The 19996-nt window shown below is 40.0% G+C and overlaps 1 long non-coding RNA gene across 2 annotated transcripts in view; it reads left to right on the forward strand.

Moving 5' to 3' along the window:
• Positions 1-16787, forward strand: part of LOC123330923 — a 36349-nt gene extending 19562 nt beyond the window's left edge. The window contains exons 3-4 of one of the 2 annotated variants that reach the window (XR_006640450.1): positions 12645-12757; positions 16660-16787. This is a non-coding gene — a long non-coding RNA (uncharacterized LOC123330923). The remainder of the gene's footprint in view (positions 1-12644; positions 12758-16659) is intronic. The other variant, XR_006640451.1, reaches the window with a different exon arrangement.
• Positions 16788-19996: the final 3209 nt, after the last annotated feature.

Below are 19996 nucleotides of genomic sequence, written 5' to 3' on the forward strand. Positions count from 1 at the left end.
ACACAGCCCAAAGAAGTTATTTGTTCTGAGCTCTTTTGGAGATATTTCACGTTCAATCTCAGGGTCTGTGGACAAAAATGGGAAACTCTGAACATTCCTGACAAGTTGTCACCTAAGGAGTCAAGTTCTTTACCTCTCAGATATTCCTAGACCATCCATGATTTCAAGATATTTCTCTTTGTTAAGTATTCCTGGTTGACCTAAATGCCTTCCTGACTTCCTAACCACCTCCTCTGTCTGAGTTGTGCAACAGTGAATTAAATGTGCTTTCCAAAAAAAAAAAAAAAAAAAAAAAAAAAAAAAAAAAAAAAAATACTAAATATTATGACTGAATTTTTTTAACCTTTAGCCTCTATCTCAAACCTGCTTCTTCTGGAAAGGAGCACTACAATCTTGGTATCTATTAATTATTACATAAAGTGTCCAGATTTTATCTCCCCAGAGTTTTTTCTTTGTACTTATGTAGAAATTTAGCCAAAGAACATAAGCAAGCCTTTGTTTTGTTTTATAGTAATAATAGACTATACTGTTTAGCTATGTGGTGGATACTGTAAGACATTGCCCAAATCCCTCTTGAATGAAGGACTTGTTGCTTCAGTAGGAAATGCTGTCAGCAGACAGTTTTAGCTGTCGGGGCCTTCACCACAATGGCACAGAGGCGTGTCACCCTCAGCCTCTCCAGAGTCAGCCAACATCCAATAAATGATCCAGTTCCAATGTGCAAGTTCATTGCAAGACTATAAAATGTCCTGCCACGTTGACCTAACTTGGGCCGACTCCGAATTGACCTTTCAAGGTTGAGAGCTCTGCGTGGGGTGACTGAGGCTGCTGCTGCATCTGTATTGTAGCTCATCTTCTCCCTTTGCCCAAACACGCTTTCTCAGATGTTAATGGCAAAAGTGTTTGTTAATAAATATCCTGAACAGTAAGCAGTAAACTCATAGCCTTCTCCTCAAGGAACCAATCCTATGACATGTCTCTTGCCAACCTTTCCACTCAACAGTGTGTCATGCAAGGCTCATTTACAAGTAACTTAGATCTGCCCTAATCTTTTAATATTCTCATAGTATTTGTGTCAGAAACTGAGTAGTTGTTCACTAAAGCCCTTGTTTCCTTTCTTCCTGAACCTGTGTCTAGACCACACAATGATTAGAAATAGCTAGGTTGCCAAGTTCTGACAGTTGGATTGTGGAAAGAAGTGATGTATGATACTTACAGTCCCAATCTGTTAAAATCTTATGTAGTCCTCCATGCCTTCTCATATCTCATGTGCCAATTAGATGCAAAGGATTTAGCAGAAGATGCCAAGGTCCTAAGGGATGGCTGAGCCACAGATGAAACAAGACTGGGTCCTAAAATCATCATATTGACTGCTTGTGTACCCCGTATCAAACTGTTAATCTCTTGAAATATTTAGGGTTATTTCCTGCAGAATTAGCCTCTTTTACTTAAAAGAGGCTAGGTTTTGATTGTTGGTTGTTTCCAATTTCTTACCATTGCAAATCAGATTTTTCCTAATATTTTGTACATGCTTCTGCAGGTAAGTGTTTCTCTCATATTAAATGCAGGAAAGTGAAATTGCATAAACTTTCAAAGAATTCAATAAATATTTTTGTAACTCCTTTCCAAAATGGTTATACCAAGTTCTATTTTCACAAGATATATTTATCTCTCTAACATAGGATTTTAAGGAAAACTTCATTTTGGGGTGAAAAATATTTCCATATGTAGTGGAATTCTAATTCATTTCACATCTCAAATTCCAGTAAATAAAAAATTTTAAATCATAGACACTTGATACTTGGAGTTTAAAGTCTCTTCCAAAGCAGTCCCTAAGATTCATGCCATGAAGTCACTCACCATTTTGCTGTAATAGGAATTTGAATTGTACGTGCTAAGGTGGATGCATACCCGTGTGTTTCACTACTGCTGCTGCTGCTGCTGCTAAGTCGCTTCAGTCGTGTCCGACTCTGTGTGACCCCATAGATGGCAGCCCACCAGGCTCTCCGTCCCTGGGATTCTCCAGGCAAGAACACTGGAGTGGGTTGCCATTTCCTTCTAATGCGTGAAAGTTAAAAGTGAAAGTGAAGTCGCTCAGTCGTGTCTGACTCTTAGTGACCCCATGGACTGCAGCCTACCAGGCTCCTCCGTCCATGGGATTTTCCCCAATTAAATGCCCAGATTCCACCTCAGACAGCTTTACTGCCACCTGTTCCTCATTCTGAAGGAAGTAAAAAATGTCATAATGACACTGGCTTTACGTATTGAGTATATGATATATGTCAGGCCCTTTGCTAAGTATCTTATCTACATTAACTTACTTGAATCTCATCGTAATCCTCTGATATACAAGTTTCTATTACTTAGTTCTGCTTTTCGTATGAGAAGTATGAGGTCAAGGTAACATAATTTACAAAGAGCTGAGACATAACCTAAGACTCTTGGACTCCAAGCTAAATGCTGGATTTCTTTTCTCTTACACTCTGTTGCCTGCTTATTCAAGGTCAGAAAGTGTCACATCCATCATTAAATTAAATTTTACTGGACCTCATTGAGTGAAACGTGGGGCTATGACAGTCTCTGTGTATCTTGGGAGTTAACCAGGCCATGAGGAGGATTTCTTCATGAATGTGTAGGGTTTTATTGTGTAGAAAAACACCCGGTAGGGTTAAGCCTTCTGTCTCAACTCTAGGGGAGAAAGTATCAAAGTGTCCAGATCCATAAGTCATTAAAAGTTGTTTTTTTAAAAAAAAACAAAAACAAAAACAACAATAAAATCTGCATTCTGGGTGGCTGCTTGCAAAGCAGCTGTAATTGCTTGGCCAAATCAGATCTTGCTCCATGCTCCTTCCTGAACTTCCTTTGTCCTCAATCTGAGCACAATGCAGAGGAGGGATGTGTGGGTCCAGGGCAAGATGGAATTTGGACCAGCTGTTTTCAAAGGTTACATTAGAAACTCCAAAGGCTAAAAAGGGCCGCTGTGAGAACGGCCTTCTAACATCAGAGTCACCACATTGCATCACGTGTCTGTACCGAGAAACCACAGTGGGGATGTAACTGGTAACACACAAATCTTTCTAAGATGAACAAAATGTTAGGCCCTATCGACATGGCACAAGGACATATCTGACTTTCCAAATTTCTTCCATTTTTGTGGTTTTTGAGGTTGCAGTAGAATTCAAACCTCTCCGGGTTCAAGTTATCAAGTCTTGACAAAATATGACTTCCTGGATCAGCAAAAGGTTTTGATTAAAAAAAAAAAATTTTTTTTTTTGAGGGCAATTAGATGAAATCATTTTCATCATGTATAAATGAATCAAGGTTAGATTTCTCTTAAAATACACAGGGATCAAAAATCTCTCAGAATGAAATAAGCAGTAGACTGATTCTGAGCTTCCTAGGGTTTTACCACATTGAAAAGTCCCACGTTCCTGTAAATCCCAAAGTTGGACAAAGGGCAAGAAAACAGAACAGAAAAGAGAAAGAGGGCTAAATGAGTACATATAATCACTGGGCAACAGGCTTCGATTTGGTCTCTTCTGGGGGCAGATGTGTCCCCTCAATAGCTGTCATCCTCTTTGAAAAATGATAGATGTTTGTTCATCTAAGCAAAATCTATTGTGCTGACTTGGTGTCTGGCACAGTTAGAAACTTGCTTTACAGCAGAGAGTAAGACAGACACAGTCTCTTCCAGTCTTTGAGGGAAGAGATAAGGAAATAGCAAAGACAACTATTTATAAACAAGTTTTGCAAACTGAGACAGTTGCTGTGAAGAAGGCGATCAGGGTATTCTGATCCAGAATGAAGGGGGAGATCTGTGTAGATGAAGTCCTCAGGGGAAGTTGTGTGAAAAACCACCTCCAGAATGGGGCCGTGTGCACACAGTGAGACCAGGGTGAAGTTTCTTGGGCTGGGAGCTGCTCATGGGAAGAACCTGGACTGACTGGAGGCAATGGCGAGTACATACTTGGACAGTGCAAGGGCGGCTCAAACAAAGGCCAAATAGTCCCAGACAATGAAATGGCACTGGGGAGATTTAAATGGGAATGTGTTATGCTCTGATTTACATTTTAGAAGTATCATTCTGGCTGCAATGTTCTCACTCAATTTGGGGGAGGAGACGGGTTGGAAAAGGAGTAGAGTGGAAGCAGGGGGTTGAGATAATAGGCGATTACAATAGTTCAAGTGCAGCAGGGCAGAGGAACACAAGTGAGATGTATTTATCTGTTCCTTTGTCACTGGCTGCAGTCATTTGGACCCTGGTCAAAGCTGACAGAAACGTGAAATGTTTGTATAAGTTTGATTACATTGCATGAATTCCATTAAGCATTCTCAGGGGAAATAACAATTAAGGACGCTGGAAGTCTACAACTGCTGCTTTAAACTTTGTCATTTGCCAGAGATTACGAGTATACAAAGTGCCTGTATCTGTGATTCTAGGCATGTGCTAAACACTTGAACTTCTGGGGTTCTGCAAATGTCTGTCTGTGCGTGTGGTTGCCATGGTAGCGAGCTTCTCTGGCAAGGATAGGAGATGCACTAGCCCTAGGTCTCTCTTCTGTTTCCTTGGCATGAGATCGAATGGAGAAGGCAGAGAATAACCAGTGTTAATGAGTTTCTGATTTTTCTGTGGGTATACTCACAGAATATCTGAAAAGAAAGGAGGACTTGACATCTGGTTTCAAATCACTGTGCGTGGAGGTTCAGAGCTGTGAATTTTTAAGCTCCAGTGAAGACTTTTGACTGGCCTTTGACTATTCCTCTCCTTATGGATAGCCTTCATCTAAGGCAGACTTTTTTTTTTTTTAAAGCCACGCTGGGCTCTCTTCTACCTGTAAATTTATTTTTATTTTAGTATTTGATTGTCTACCAAAGATTTCTGTGGGTTTCTAAGGTTCTTGCTTTATGATTTGGGATAAAGTGGAGAATTGAATGTCCTATACAGTAGGATTACCAGGCCTTGGTGAATGTCCATCTGAGATCTGTGGCCATGAATTTAAAGTGAGGTCAACCAGAATTTTTATGTTCAAAGAGTCACAATGCCTTATTGTTCTAAGGCAAATAATATCTTCACTGGCAAATTGCTTTATTTCCCTGGCATCTATGGGATGAGTCTTTCTTTCATTGAGTTATAAATATTTCTCAAGCATCTATGATGAGCCAAACATTATATTGACAGAATCCTCAGTAATAAGCTAAGAGAAGCAGAATGAGGGAGGAAAGATAGAACGTAGGGCAGAGAGAGAGAAAAAATAACTTAGGAAAAAGGACTTGAAAATCCCTCTGGTGTTTGCTTTGGGTAGACCACTTCATCTATGTCTTTGTTGCCCTAGCTAAATTCTCAGACTTAATTAAACTATAGAGTTCTCAGTGGGCTTTCAGAGAAAGGTGTAGCTCAAGTGCCAAGTATGACACATAATTATTTCAGATTTCTCTGAAATGAATAAGCTCCAAAGATTTGGTATCTTATTTAACAGGTAGCAAGTAATTTTCATAAAGTTCTCCCCACAGGTTGGGAACTTGGTGAAGTTTTCTGTTCACAAAACAAAAAGAATTACTGCTTAAGAAGCTGATTTCTTTTGAATGTTTTTATTGTTTCACCTACAAGAGAAGAGCACAGGCTCTTGGGGGCTTGAGAGAGAAAGAGCAAGGGGGAGAAAGGGGGATTGCGGAGAGAGAAAGAGTTTTATGTTGAATTGTGTGTGAGCAGTGCTGGCAATTGATCTTTTTTTACACCAAAAATATAAAACATTTGGAACAGAGGAAACAAAGCCCCACCTTATTGGCTTTTACTTTTGCTCATTTCTGGGTCTTCATGATGACATGATTCCAAATGCTAATTTAGCCAATTATGGTTAATCTCTTAGAAGCCTTAGCCATCAGCTACATGAATTCAGTGGCATTCTACAGAATCTTCAATTCAATTTCTCAGATTTGTCAAGGAGAAGGATGAAACTGTATTTGTCCCACAAAGCAGAAACAGTACCAAAAGATCTAAAATAATATAGAATTCAGACTTCCTTGGTCCTCCAGTGGGTAAGAATCTACCTGCCAATGCAAGGGACGTGGATTTGATCCCTGGTCCCCGAAGATCCCACATGCCACGGAGCAACTAACCATGTATGCCACAGTTACTGAGCCTGAGCTCTAGAGCCTGCGAGCCACAACTCCTGAAGCCCATGCACCTAGAGCCTGTGCTCCACAGAGGGAAGTCACTGCAATGAGAAGCTCATGCCACAACAAAGAATAGCTTCCTCTGGCTGCAACTAGGAAAAGCTGGTGTGCAGCAACGAAGACCCAGGGCAACCAAAAATAAACAAGCAAATAAATAAAATTAATAACAATAAAAATGCTTTAAAAATAATATGTACCTGAGCATCCATGCTGACACACCAACCATTCCAACTTCATTGTCTAGAAGAGCCGTTCTCAGTCTGGGGCAATTTTGCCTCCCAGGGAACATTGCAGTGTGTAAATTCTTTTTTATTATCATGAGTCAGAGTTGGAAGTAGACATAGGCCAGGGATTCTTCTAAACATCCAATGACGCATAAGGCAACCTTCACAATAAAAATTTATCTGGACCACAATGTTGATAGTGATAAACTTGAAAAAATCAGATCTAGATCATTTCTTTAACTCCATAATCAGATATGCCAACTTCCCAGGCAGGCAAGCTTGCTAAAAGAAGAAACTAAACATTTAATTTAGTTTTCAACATGGTTTATCAATAGCTTTCCTATGCGAAGTACTTTCAAGTTTTAATATCAGATGTGTAACAGGTTCATTTGTAATAAAAATAACAGTAATCCCTTACATATGTAAGGTCCATTATAGTATGCAAAATATATTTACATGCATCACATGTTTAATCATTGCTTCAGCCCTATTAAAGGGTTATAGCTGCTATCTAATCACTGTATAGAAGGGGAGTTATTTTTGCCTTTCAAATCTCCTGAAATGGCTTTTCAACTTGTGATAACACCTTAATTATTGAGAAGTCACCAGCAAATCATGACAGTTATTTCTAGAAGGAAGTACTCAGGATATGGGCTACTCATTCATATGTCTCTCACTTGGGATGAGTGAACTCACTCCAGAGAAAAATAGAGCTTCAGGGACAGAAGTGTTAAATCATGTGGTATGCTACAAGTGTGCCACACATCTAATTTATTTAAAAAAATCATATTTTTTGAAGGCAGAAAAAGATATTAGAAGTGATTTCCTTATTTAAGTTACCTTTTTTATAGAACCTGAAATATAAGAGGGTCATGATCAGGGAGAATTCCTGGCCTGTGATCTATTCTGTGTATGGCTTTACTATGCTGTGATGCATAGAGCATCACTTGAACGTTTAGTGACGAGACTGGGAAATCAGAGCCTGAGCTACTGTTTAAGTTTCCTTGGCAAGCTAAAAATGTATCATCAAGAATGTGTCTAGTCCATCAGACACTTGAAGGACACTCTTTGATTCTGCAGAAGTCTTAAAGACACAGAGTTCCAAGAGATAACCAAGCCAGAACAAGGATTCGGAGGATTCCTGGCTGAATGTGGGAGGAGTTCTTGCCTCATTCAGGACTGGCACAGAGCATATTGCTTTTGAATTAGGAGTTAGCAGAAGGCAGGCCCAGACTGAAATGCTGGCTCTACCATCAGCTAGGTCTCTGAAATTATAGCCTTTTTGTGATGATGCTTGGTCTCGTCATATGCTGGTTGCGGATGGCACTCTTTGGGGGCAGCATAGAGGGTTACAGATGTGATGTAGAGCAAGGTATGTTTGAAGCACAGAGGACAACAAATCCTTCTCGAAGGGGCTGTGAGGTTCTGATTAGACTGTTCATGCTAGCATGATCTCTGTTTGTGAGACTTCCCTGGTGTGCATGTATGTTTACTCTTAAACATACTGTGTTCAATGCCACTGTCCTAAGTAAGATTCTTGACATGTTTTGCCAACACCCCACTAATGAGACCAAACCCTGCCTCTACTTAACACCATTCAAAGAATCTAACTTTCTTAAGAGAGTAAGTCTTCCATTGCTCTCTCTTTAAATGTTTGGGCTCCCTAGGGCTTTTTCTCTCATTTTCGGAGATGGAGGGGCTTCCCTTATGGGTCAGCTGGTAAAGAATCTGCCTGCAATGTGGGAGACCTAGGTTTGATACCAGGGTTGGGAAGATCCCCAGAGAACGGAAAGGCTACCCACTCCAATAGTCTGGCCTGGAGAATTCCATGGACTGTACATTACAGTCCATGGGGTCACAAAGAGTTGGACACGACTGACTGACTTTCACCTGGAGATGGAGGGTGATGATGGTTGTACAGCAATATGAATGCGCTTAATCCCACTGAACTATACATTTAAAAATGGTTAAAATGGTAAGTTCTATGTTGTATATATTTTTATTGCAGTGGAAAAAAATCTTTAAGTTTATTATAATAATAACAAGAAAAATTGCTTGTATTTATTGAATATTTACCATGTACCAAGCATTGGGCTGGTCATTTTTTATATAGTCCTTTAATCCATTAACTCTTGGAGATCAGTGCTCTTGTTAATCCTATTTACCAATGAGAAAATTGAGGTCTGGGAAGGGTGTATGCCCAAGGTCACACAGCTAAGAAGTTGTAAAGCTGAGATTGAAACCCACTTATCACGTTCTAAATTCTTAATCATTAGGCTTACTGCCTCACCGAGTCCCTACATGTTGACAATCATCACATTTTGAATCTTTAGCTAAAACCTAGAAGAATGATAATGTAGGCAATTGTACTGGTGTTTGCTAACATTATTTTCAGTCTCTCAAAAAATTGTGAAATATTTCCATCACCCTGATTTAAAGATAAGAATCTGAAACATAGGGAGTTTAAATAACTTATTTCAGCTCACTCACCCATGGCAGAGTCCAGATTTAAACCTGAATCAACCTGATTTAAAGCCATATGCTTATAAACTGTGTTCTTAAATGTTCCATGAGCACCCTATTCTAAGATAAGTTATCTTCTTTTATATTTTAAATAAAGTTTATGAAGTAGGGATACACCTTACTGTATCAATACAGTATTCTCCATACAATCCAGTGTTAACTTGATGAGTGGACTCTGTAGAACTCAGGAAATAGGATATTTATTACTCAGTATAGTATGTGCGTGGAATAAATGTGATAAAACATGATCTGGGCCAAGATTACTAATAAGTCCCAGGGACGGGGGAGCCTGGTGGGCTACCGTCTCTGGGGTCGCACAGAGTCGGACACGACTGAAGCGACTTAGCAGCAGCAGCAGCAGCAGGTAGACATAAATGGAAGAATCAGGAACTTAGATGAGTTGAGCAAGTGTGTATAAGAAAGAATCCTCTCACAGCTCAATGAGATGCTTCTGAGGCATGAAAACTGTGGCTATCCCAAGGCAGACAGAGAGAGTATGAAATTTATTTCAAAACAAACAAGTTTTTATTGAAATAAAGTTGATTTACAATGTTGTATTTGATTCTGATCTATAGTAAAATGATTCAGTTATATATAGAGGATAAGTACAGTATATATATAGTATTTTACTATATTACTATATTCAGTTCAGTTCAGTCACTCAGTCGTGTCCGACTCTTTGCGACCCCATGAACCGCAGCATGCCAGGCCTCCCTGTCCATCACCAACTCCCGGAATTCACTCAGACTCATGTCCATCGAGTCAGTGATGCCATCCAGCCATCTCATCCTCTGTCGTCCCCTTCTCCTCCTGCCCCTAATCCCTCCCAGCATCAGAGTCTTTTCCAATGAGTCAACTCGTCACATGAGGTGGCCAAAGTACTGGACTTTCAGCTTTAGCATCATTCCTTCCAAAGAGATCCCAGGGCTGATCTCCTTCAGAATGGACTGATTGGATCTCCTTGCAGTCCAAGGGACTCTCAAGAGTCTTCTCCAACACCACAGTTCAAAAGCATCAATTCTTCGGTGCTCAGCTTTCTTCACAGTCCAACTCTCACATCCATACACGACCACTGGAAAAACCATAGCCTTGACCAGACGGACCTTTGTTGGCAAAGTAATGTCTCTGCTTTTGAATATGCTATCTAGGTTGGTCATAACTTTCCTTCCAAGGAGTAAGCATCTTTTAATTTCATGGCTGCAATCACCGTCTGCAGTGATTTTGGAGCCCAAAACAATAAAGTCTGCCACTGTTTCCACTGTTTCCCCATCTATTTCCCATGAAGTGATGGGACCAGATGCCATGATCTTCGTTTTCTGAATGTTGAGCTTTAAGCCAACTTTTTCACTCTCCACTTTCACTTTCATCAACTTTTGATGAACTTTCATCAACTTTTGAGTTCCTCTTCACTTTCTGCCATAAGGGTGGTGTCATCTGCATATCTGAGGTGATTGATATTTCTCCCAGCAATCTTGATTCCAGCTTGTGCTTCTTCCAGCCCAGCGTTTCTCATGATGTACTCTGCATATAAGTTAAATAAGCAGGGTGACAACATACAGCCTTGACATACTCCTTTTCCTATTTGGAACCAGTCTGCTGTTCCATGTCCAGTTCTAACTGTTGCTTCCTGACCTACATACAAGTTTCTTAATATATTAATATATTACTATATATATACTGTGTGTGTGTGTATATATATATATATAGTATTTCACTATATATAATATTTGACTATACATATATGTAGCATTTTTTCCAGATTCTTTTCCAAGTTATTATAAGATTCTGAATATAGTTTCCCATGCCACACAATAGTTCCTTATTGATTATGTTGATTATGTTTTATACATAGTAGTGTGTATCTATTAATTCACAATTCTTAATGTAATTTTTAAAAGTTAAACCATTCTATGTACATTTTGGTTCTTCTTTTATGGCTACTTTTCTCTGCTGTCTGTGTTTTTTTCCATTCTTAGTGAGCATCTCTGCCTTATTACTGAGAGCTGAGACCCTTGGTGGCCCCTGGGCCTTTTTTGCTGGCAGTGGTCTTGCATCAACTCACACTGTTGCCTCTTTACCAGTTTTTACAATTGCCCTCAGAGACTGCAGTAAATGGAACTGAACAACTTGGAGCCCAAACACAATTTCCAGGACTTAAATCCCTGGCCTCCATAGAGATCCTTAGAGATGCTGTGGAATGCAAATTCCCCCAGCAAATCCAATCTGCTTTGTTCTATGAAAGAGTTCTCTAACAACCATGAATCATTAGGCATCATAACAAAAAGGCCAATTTTCCTGCTGTAAAACCAGCTTTTCATAAAAATAGGCATCCTTGATGTCATGAACAGAACTAAATGACCTGAATGCAACTTTTTAACAAAGGAAATATTGGCTAAGAGTTTTGTTGTTGCTCTTTTTTTCATAGAGTATATCTTGCCTGTACCCAGATCCAGATCTGGAAAAAGTTACTTGTAATAATAATTAGGCTCTACCATGACAACTGAAGTGTTTAAAATTGTTGGTAGCAAAATAAATCACTTCCCAAGGAAAATTTTTTGTTGAAAAAAAAATACATGAAAAATTTCAAGGCATAACAAAAATATGTATGTTATCCTAAAATACACTATAACTTCCCCAGTTATTACTGATGATGTAAATGCAAAATGCAGTTGAAATTTCAGTGTGACAGAGTCATAACGAATTTTAAGGTCAGCCTGACTGGTATTATCTTATAGAAGAAGAGGAATAATCCTGTAATTGGAGAGGGGCTGGAATTACTCTAGTCATCAAATATTCATGCTATAAAAACTCTGCAAAATGGCGTTTCCTAAGTAAATGTCAAGAGTTAAATGGCATTCACTGAATGATTCCAAGATTAGTGTAAACAGTGTTTCTTTAATTAAGTGCAAGCAAAAAATGATAACTAATTAAATGTCATGATGGAACAGGTAAAGTGTAGGAAAGAAACATCTCAGTGGGAAACCAGGTCAGAGAACTGGACTGATTTTGAGGAGAGGGAAGTGAAGATCAACTTCCTCGTGTCTGCAGAGCCAAGTTCCAACAATGCCCCATAGTAAAATACTAGCAAAGGTCTTCCCTGTAACTCAAACAGTAAAGAATCTGCCTGCAATGCAGGAGACCCAGGTTCGATCCCTGGGTTGGGAAGATCCTCTGGAGAAGGGAATGGCAATCCACTCCAGTATTCTTGCCTGGAGAATCCCATGGACAGAGGAGCCTGTCGGGCTACAGTCCATGGGGTCACAAAGAGTCGGACCTGACTGAGCGACTAACACTACTCCTACTAAAATACTAGCACAAATGAGTCCACAGAAGGGAGAGCCCTAGCATTCCTTTAAAGGGAAGGAAGCTGCAGTAAACGTAGTTAGGGAACATAGGTTGCTATTATTAAAAATAATAGTAAGTAGCATTGACTGTATTTCATCTATGCTAAGGAGTCTGATAAGCATTTCACAGACTCTTTCTTATCAGACTAAGCTTCTGTGCAGTGTAACGTTGAAGTACACAGAACTTTTTTCTCTTTCTTTACTGGACACAGATATATTTTGCATTTTCAAAAATCATTGACTTGGTCTCAGGAGAAAACTTGGCATGTTGCTGAACTACCTTTTTCATATTTTGAATTGGTATTGCTTTTCATTTTAAAGTACATAATAGGATGATGGGGCTAGCACTATCATTTTTTCAATATCAAAACCTCTGCAGGTTGGGCCCTGGCCATTGGGCCTTCAACATCACTCCTCCATTGACTAGTTGCCATCAGATCATCCCGTAATGAGGAGAAAAGTAGGACATACACCTTTAAGCCTGGAGCACCGGTAGGTCTCCCTTCTATACTGAACTTGCTCTAGAGTACCTCCTGTCCATCCTGGGTATACTGCCTATTGAACCACCTCCCCCCACCTTCCCCCCCACCTTCTCCCAACCCCCCTCCGCCAAACCGTGTTGTTTTTATCTGAACTTTGTGTCTGATTCCATATCATCACTCCCCAGGATATTTCTACCCAGGTTGAAAACACAATCCTGCTTCCAGGCATCTGCTTCACGTTTCCTGGATGGCCCTGAAATGTGTTTTGTTTAGCTCACTTCGCATTAGACTATAGATTCTGCCAGTGGCCTTTTGAACATGGGCCTCAGGATGTTTGTTTTTGTAAGTTTTTGTCTTATCTCACTTCCTCTGAAAAAGCCTCACTTTTCACAGCTTGGCTGAAGGCTGAATAAAGCAGCTCTCTGAGCCCTGCCTAGACATCTTGCCAGAATGCGAAGCTAAATGTGTTGCAGTCTGAAAATTATAACCATTCTGCATTGCAGTGTTTCATCAAATAACCAGGAGAGCATTCCAAGAGCATGGGCAAGAAAGCAGTAAACTACTGCCGCGGCTGTCTGTCTGTCTCCTTTCTCTCCCTCTCTTGCTCTCTCCCCAACACCCCCTTCCCTCTCACAAATGGATGAAGTTCAGTGATTCTAAAAAGCAAGGCAAGCACCTGGGGACTTTGTTAAAATGCAAATTCCCAGACCACATCCTCGGCGATTCAGACTCAAAACAGCTGGTTGAGTCCTGGGAATCTGTCTTTTTAACAAATATTCACCCCCTCCACACCACCCCCATCATTTTAATGAAATTTTTTGTAGAGCCAAGCATGAAGAAACCCCAGTAAAGTGGTGAAAATCTTGACCTCGAAAGTCTCAGATATGGCTTTGAATCCTAGCTCAGGTATAGCCTGGCTGGGTATCCTTTTAAACCCCAGTTGCCCTCAAAATAAGTGGATAAAATAAAAGATTTTGTGAGGATTCAATAGGCTTGGCACAAAGTGTATGCTCAGCAAATAGTAGCTCTTATTTTGAGATTCATCCTATTTTAAAGAAACAGAAGAAATGAAAATAGTAGAAAATACGATCTTGTTACCAGCCTTGTATGAGAAGTAAGTGGGCTTAGCCTATGTAAAACTAAAGATGTATCTTGGACCAAAATATGAAAGACAGGAAACAAGAGTGTGTAGCCCTTTTGTTTCTGATGATCTACAGCTCATGTTTCTCCCTCACCTTGGTACCCGCCTCTGTCCCATCTTCACTGAGCATCCATTAGGAGGTTTCTTGAATTTGCTTCCTCAGGGAGGATGGCCTTCCTGACCCCTAGGTTAAATCCACAACAGTGGTTACTTCCTCTCATGTTGTTGTTAATTACTAGCTAGATGTCTGCCTTCCTTCTAGACCATGAGCGGCTCTATCAGGATAGACTCTTGTTCCCTATCGTAGCCTTCTTTCCAATGGGAAGTTCATACTACACACCTGATAGCAGAACTTTGGGGGGAAGAAATAAATCTAAAGGAGATTTTAAAAAGTCATTAGTGCTGTTCAACTCTGACATGGAATATCTTGGATACAAGCTTGCCTGTCACAGCAGGTCCATTCAAATGGACCACTTGTATATATTGCTAAGGAAATCCCTTTAGGAAACTTGGAGACGCTTAAGTTCTCTTCCAGTTGGGCGAACACTTTTCCAGAGCACCTTAAGGAAATCTTGGACAGTTTCTTGAACAAAGTCATAATGAAGATCTCTGTTTTGCCATTTGCAAGGAGTTAGACAAATTGCACAAGGAAACACCAGATGACAGCATCAATTTTAATTATGTCTCAGTGAAACACCTGGAGGTGCCATTTCAATGATGCACCGCTCCAGGACCTCCAAACAATCAAGGGAGAAGTAATGAAGTCAAGACAGGGTGATTGTATTTGCCAATCTACTCCAGCTTTACCTCATTTAAATTTTTTTTCCTTCCTCATATGGAGAAATTTTAGCTTGGCATTAATATCCCCACAAAGGAAAGGTGATTCACCAGCTGAATGAATTAAGCATTTTACCAGACTTGGCTTCAAAAGTTGGAAAAACAGCAAAAATCACACATTATTTCAAGTCTGGAAAAGCTAATGTTTTTTTTTTCCTCCATTGTCTTTCATTTTCTACTTGTGGTCAAAAATAGAAAGCCACTTTTATATCCTTTTAAATATGTTTCTTAGGGGGAAAAGACAATTTTCAAGTGGAAGCAGAAACAGAGTATAAATGCTAAGTTCTATTTCTTTTGGCATATAGACTTCAGTTGAATTTTGCTCCTGTGCCTTGAGTTTCTGTTATTGCCAAAAGAGGGGAGGGGGCACCTGGAAGCTCAGAAAAAGTAAAGTAAGAAGGCTGCATAATTCTTAGCCATGTTCTTTATTTAGTCCTTATTATAACTTAACTCCATCCATAGGATAATCCTTCTGACTGAATATTTATATTCCATTGTTTTCAAAGAAGATCAAGAATGCCATAGAAAGTGACTGTTAAGTGTGGCAAGCTTGTCAGTGAACATAAGTAAATTATGTCTTCATTCTTTCTTTTTTGGTAAAGTCATAGAGCTGCCATTCTTAAGGTATTCTATACATTCCTCTATTTATTTCTTTTGAGCCCGTTTATGTTTTTCTTCCAGGAAGGAAAATACACTAAAAACAAAGAGAAAGTGTACTTTTTGGCAAAGTATTAACAGTTTCAGCAGTAGACTACCTCTGAGTTCTGGGGAGTCATTTTGCAAAGACTCTGGATCTAGTCTGGTTGATGAAAACCTCTGATACTTGTTAGTAGTCTGAGCTTTATCAGGTTTATCACTAGCCCTCACTACAAGGAAAAGCCATTGTGGGGAAAGTCATATCATCAGATAGGGAAGTATTTAAGCATTGTGTGGAGATCCCTTTTCTTTCACTTACTGGGTGAAGGCTGTGCAAAGGAAGAGCACACTGTGTCTCTAGAGTGGATAAAGCAGCAAGAGAAGGATTTCTTTACGGAAGAAATGTCCAAAGCGTATTCCTTAGATGCTATTCTGTGGTCACAAATGTTTTGCACAGTAACTCAATCTTATTTCTATTTGCATAGTAGGAATGTGTAGCAGAATCACAGTGCATTTTCATCAAAGACCCTAGGTATTCCTGAAACAATGTATACTCTTCTAAACTTAAGTTTCTGCAGATTCATCTGACCCCTATTTTACAGCACACCTGTTAACAGTAACTCAACTTCCATTGAAAAATAGTACCACAACTTGCATGTAATCCCATCTGCACTTCCCCTCCCCCAACCCCACAAGCTCTTTTTTTCCAGATTTTATTTAATGCAAGCATGACCTATAGTAGCTCCAATACTTTGCCAAGTTTTTATGTCGTGACATCCATAGACACATATAATAAAAATTATAATAGTTGCATGCCTTATATATCCAGAATGATTATGAAAATCTTTTGTCTACTTCGTGATATTTGACTATCTTTACCTAGCATAAGTATTCTGTGAATCCTTCTGTAAATTTATGAAGTGCTGGCTCAGACAGGAGGGTGACCATAGCCCCAAGGGCTAAGGGGATCAGTTGAGTGGGGAAATTATACCACAGCTTACTGTTTGGGACATTTCATTCTGATGAGCTAACAGGGATGCACAGGGTGAATCCACCCCTTCTACCAGGAATATTTGTGTGTTAAGTGTGGAGCCTTCTATATGCGCCCATTGTTTTGTGTCCTCAGGTACCTAGGTGCCCAGTGTGAAGTCAGATGTGAACGCTGTAACTGGTGCCCTTTGTTTCACTGCTCAGTTCACCTCACACATTCTAAGGGGAGCTGGTACTGTATCACCCAAATGACTCCCCTCATTTGCTGTGTTAGATACACTTCATATTTCCTCTCTTGGTTTCTTTAGGAGGCAGCAGACCAGATGGATGAGAACCGAAGGACCATCTATCAACCCTCCCTGCAACATTTGGAGGTTTCCCCCTTCTTTTAATTAGGAGCAGACTCTTCTAGAGGGTCACTCCCCTCACTCCCTCCCCCTGCTGCCTACTTGTTTCCAAAGCGCACAGCTAGATGTTGATTTTGCTATCGGAGCTAGGGCTCTGGAGAACATAGTGACCAGGTAGGAAAAAAGTCATGGTCATGGAAAAGTTACATTCAAATAGATGAATAGGAGTTGATAGGATACTCCTGGTATTCTGTTATAAACACACCTCACACCCAGTACCATGTTTCTTATTCCCCCCACACCCCCCCGCAGGTAGTTAAGTGTTTCTTGTTACTGTTAATCCATCAAAAAACAAATGAATTTACTCCCCTAGAAAGAGTTCATTTTCTTCTTTGTTTTATCATAATGGTTCAGCTCTAGTCTTTTGTTGTTACTGTTGTTTTCCAATAGGATGTATTGTCTCCTTTTGATTTCCCTTAAAAAGTCATCCATCATCACTGCTCAAAACTGAAACTATACCAATGAGCAAAATAATGAAAACAGAAATCATTCATGAAACATCACCCAAATAGAACCATAGTTAACATTATAATGTAATTTTCCCAGTCTTTTTCCTTGCATAAATACTTGCAGTTTATTTTAAAACATTGGAATATTTGTGCATGATGTATTGTAAATATCTTATCCCACCTACTGCATCCCTCAGTTGTCTTTAGATGCCATGCCATAAAATATTGTTCTATGTTCTCCTCTCTGGAAGCTGCATGAATTCCCTTCTGTGGCTCTATATGTGATGAGATATTTGATTCATCACTTCCTGTGATCCAAAACAGTGGTTCAGTGTTTCAGATTTTTCTTTCCTATCACAAACAGTGTTAAGGTTAATACCTCTGTAACCAAACCTTTGAACACATGCCTCCTTGGTTTTGTACAGTTTTGGTGTCATTTTCTGTGAGAGATAATCAACATACAGAAAAGCACAGAAAACATTTTTACAGTTAGTTGAGTCGATGCAAAAAGGAACAGCAGTAGCTGTATGCCAGTATGAATATACCTAAGGTCACAGAACTGTGACCATTTAACCATTTAACAATGGTTAAAATGGTAAATTTTAGGTTAGATATACTTTGCCACAAAAAACAAGACAAGAAAAGAAAGGAAAGAGAGAACACTAGTATAATTGCCACACTGGACCAGGAAAAGATGACTGCCAGCAGCGCATGAGCTCCTACCTATCACAACTCCCCAGGTTTCCCTGGAGGTAACCACCCTTGTGATGTTCATCTTTTATACTTAGTTTTACTAAATATGAATGAATACCCTAAAATATCTGTTTTTGAACTTTTATAAAAATGGAAGCATACTTTTGTATCTGACTTCTTTGGCTCCTTGTATGTTTGTAAAATTTATCCGTGTAGCTTATTCATTTACAGTGCAGCAGGACATACCATTATACGTGCATGTGTGAATGCTCAGTCATGTCCAACTCTGCAACCCCATGGACTGTAGCCCGCCAAGGCTCCTCTGTCCATGGAATTTTCCAGGCAAGAATATTGGAATGGGTTGCCATTTCCTCCTCCAGGAGATCTTCCCAACCCAGGGATCGAACTTGCGTCTCTTGCCTCTTGCTTCACTGACAGGCAGATTCTTCACCACTGTGCTACCTGGGAAGCCCTACCATTGTATCAATATACCAAGATTTTTCTACTATACTCAGCATGGACATCCCAGATTTACACTGCTACAATAATCCTAGGGCACACGTGCACCTATTTCTCTAAGATTGAAATCATTGATTCATGGGATAAATATATCTTTGATTTGAGTACACAAGGCCAAAATAAGTGATTATATTTTTCACACCAATTGTGTATGAGGATTCTCAGTATTCTACACTCCCCCCATATTTGGCATTTTCAGAGCATTACATTTTTTGTCAATCTAGTAGATGTACAGAGCTATTTAATTTTGTTTTTTATTTGTGTGTGTCAGATAATTCAGTTCAGTTGCTCAGTCATGTCCGACTCTTTGCGACCCCATGAATCACAGCATGCCAGGCCTCCCTGTCCATCACCAACTCCTGGAGTTTACCCAAACTCATGTGCATCGAGTTGGTGATGCCATCCAGCCATCTCATTCTCTGTCATCCCCTTTTCCTCTTGCCCCCAATCCCTCCCAGAATCAGGGTCTTTTCCAATGAGTCAACTCTTCGAATGAGGTGGCCAAAGTATTGGAGTTTCAGCCTCAGTCAGCATCAGTCCTTCCAGTGAACACCCAGGACCAGTCTCCTTTAGGATGGACTGATTGGATCTCCCTGCAGTCCAAGGGACTCTCAAGAGTCTTCTCCAGCATCACAGCTAAAAAGCATCAATTCTTCGGCACTCAGCTTTCTTCACAGTCCAACTCTCACATCTATACATGACCAGTGGAAAAACCATAACCTTGACTAGATGGACCTCTGTTGGCAAAGGAATGTCTCTGCTTTTGAATATGCTATCTAGGTTGGTCATCTGAGTTAAATTCACCCATTCCAGTCCATTCCAGTTCGCTGATTCCTAGAATGTCGGCATTGACTCTTGCCATCTCTTGTTTGACCACTTCCAATTTGCCTTGATTCATGGACCTGACATTCCAGGTTCCTATGCAATATTGCTCTTTACAGCATCAGACCTTGCTTCTATCTCCAGTCACATCCACAGCTGGGTATTCTTTTTGCTTTGGCTCCATCCCTTCATTCTTTCTGGAGTTATTTCTCCACTGATCTCCAGTAGCATATTGGGCACCTACTGATCTGGGGAGTTTCTCTTTCAGTATCCTATCATTTTGCCTTTTCATACTGTTCATGGGGTTCTCAAGGCAAGAATACTGAAGTGGTTTGCCATTCCCTTCTCCAGCGGACCACATTCTGTTCATTTCCAAGGCAAACCATTCATATCACAGTAATCCAAGTCTATGCCCCAACCAGTAATGCTGAAGAAGCTGAAGTTGAACGGTTCTATGAAGACCTACAAGACCTTTTAGAACTAACACCCAAAAAAGATGTCCTTTTCATTATAGGGGACTGGAATACAAAAGTAGGAAGTCAAGAAACACCTGGAGTAACAGGCAAATTTGGCCTTGGAATACAGAATGAAGCAGGGCAAAGACTAATAGAGTTTTGCCAAGAAAATGCACTGGTCATAGCAAACACCCTCTTCCAACAACACAAGAGAAGATGGTCATCACCAGATGGTCAACACCGAAATCAGATTGATTACATTCTCTGCAGCCAAAGATGGAGAAGCTCTATACAGTCAAC

This window comes from Bubalus bubalis, chromosome 21 (assembly GCF_019923935.1).
Source record: "Bubalus bubalis isolate 160015118507 breed Murrah chromosome 21, NDDB_SH_1, whole genome shotgun sequence".
Classification (NCBI taxonomy): domain Eukaryota; kingdom Metazoa; phylum Chordata; class Mammalia; order Artiodactyla; family Bovidae; genus Bubalus; species Bubalus bubalis.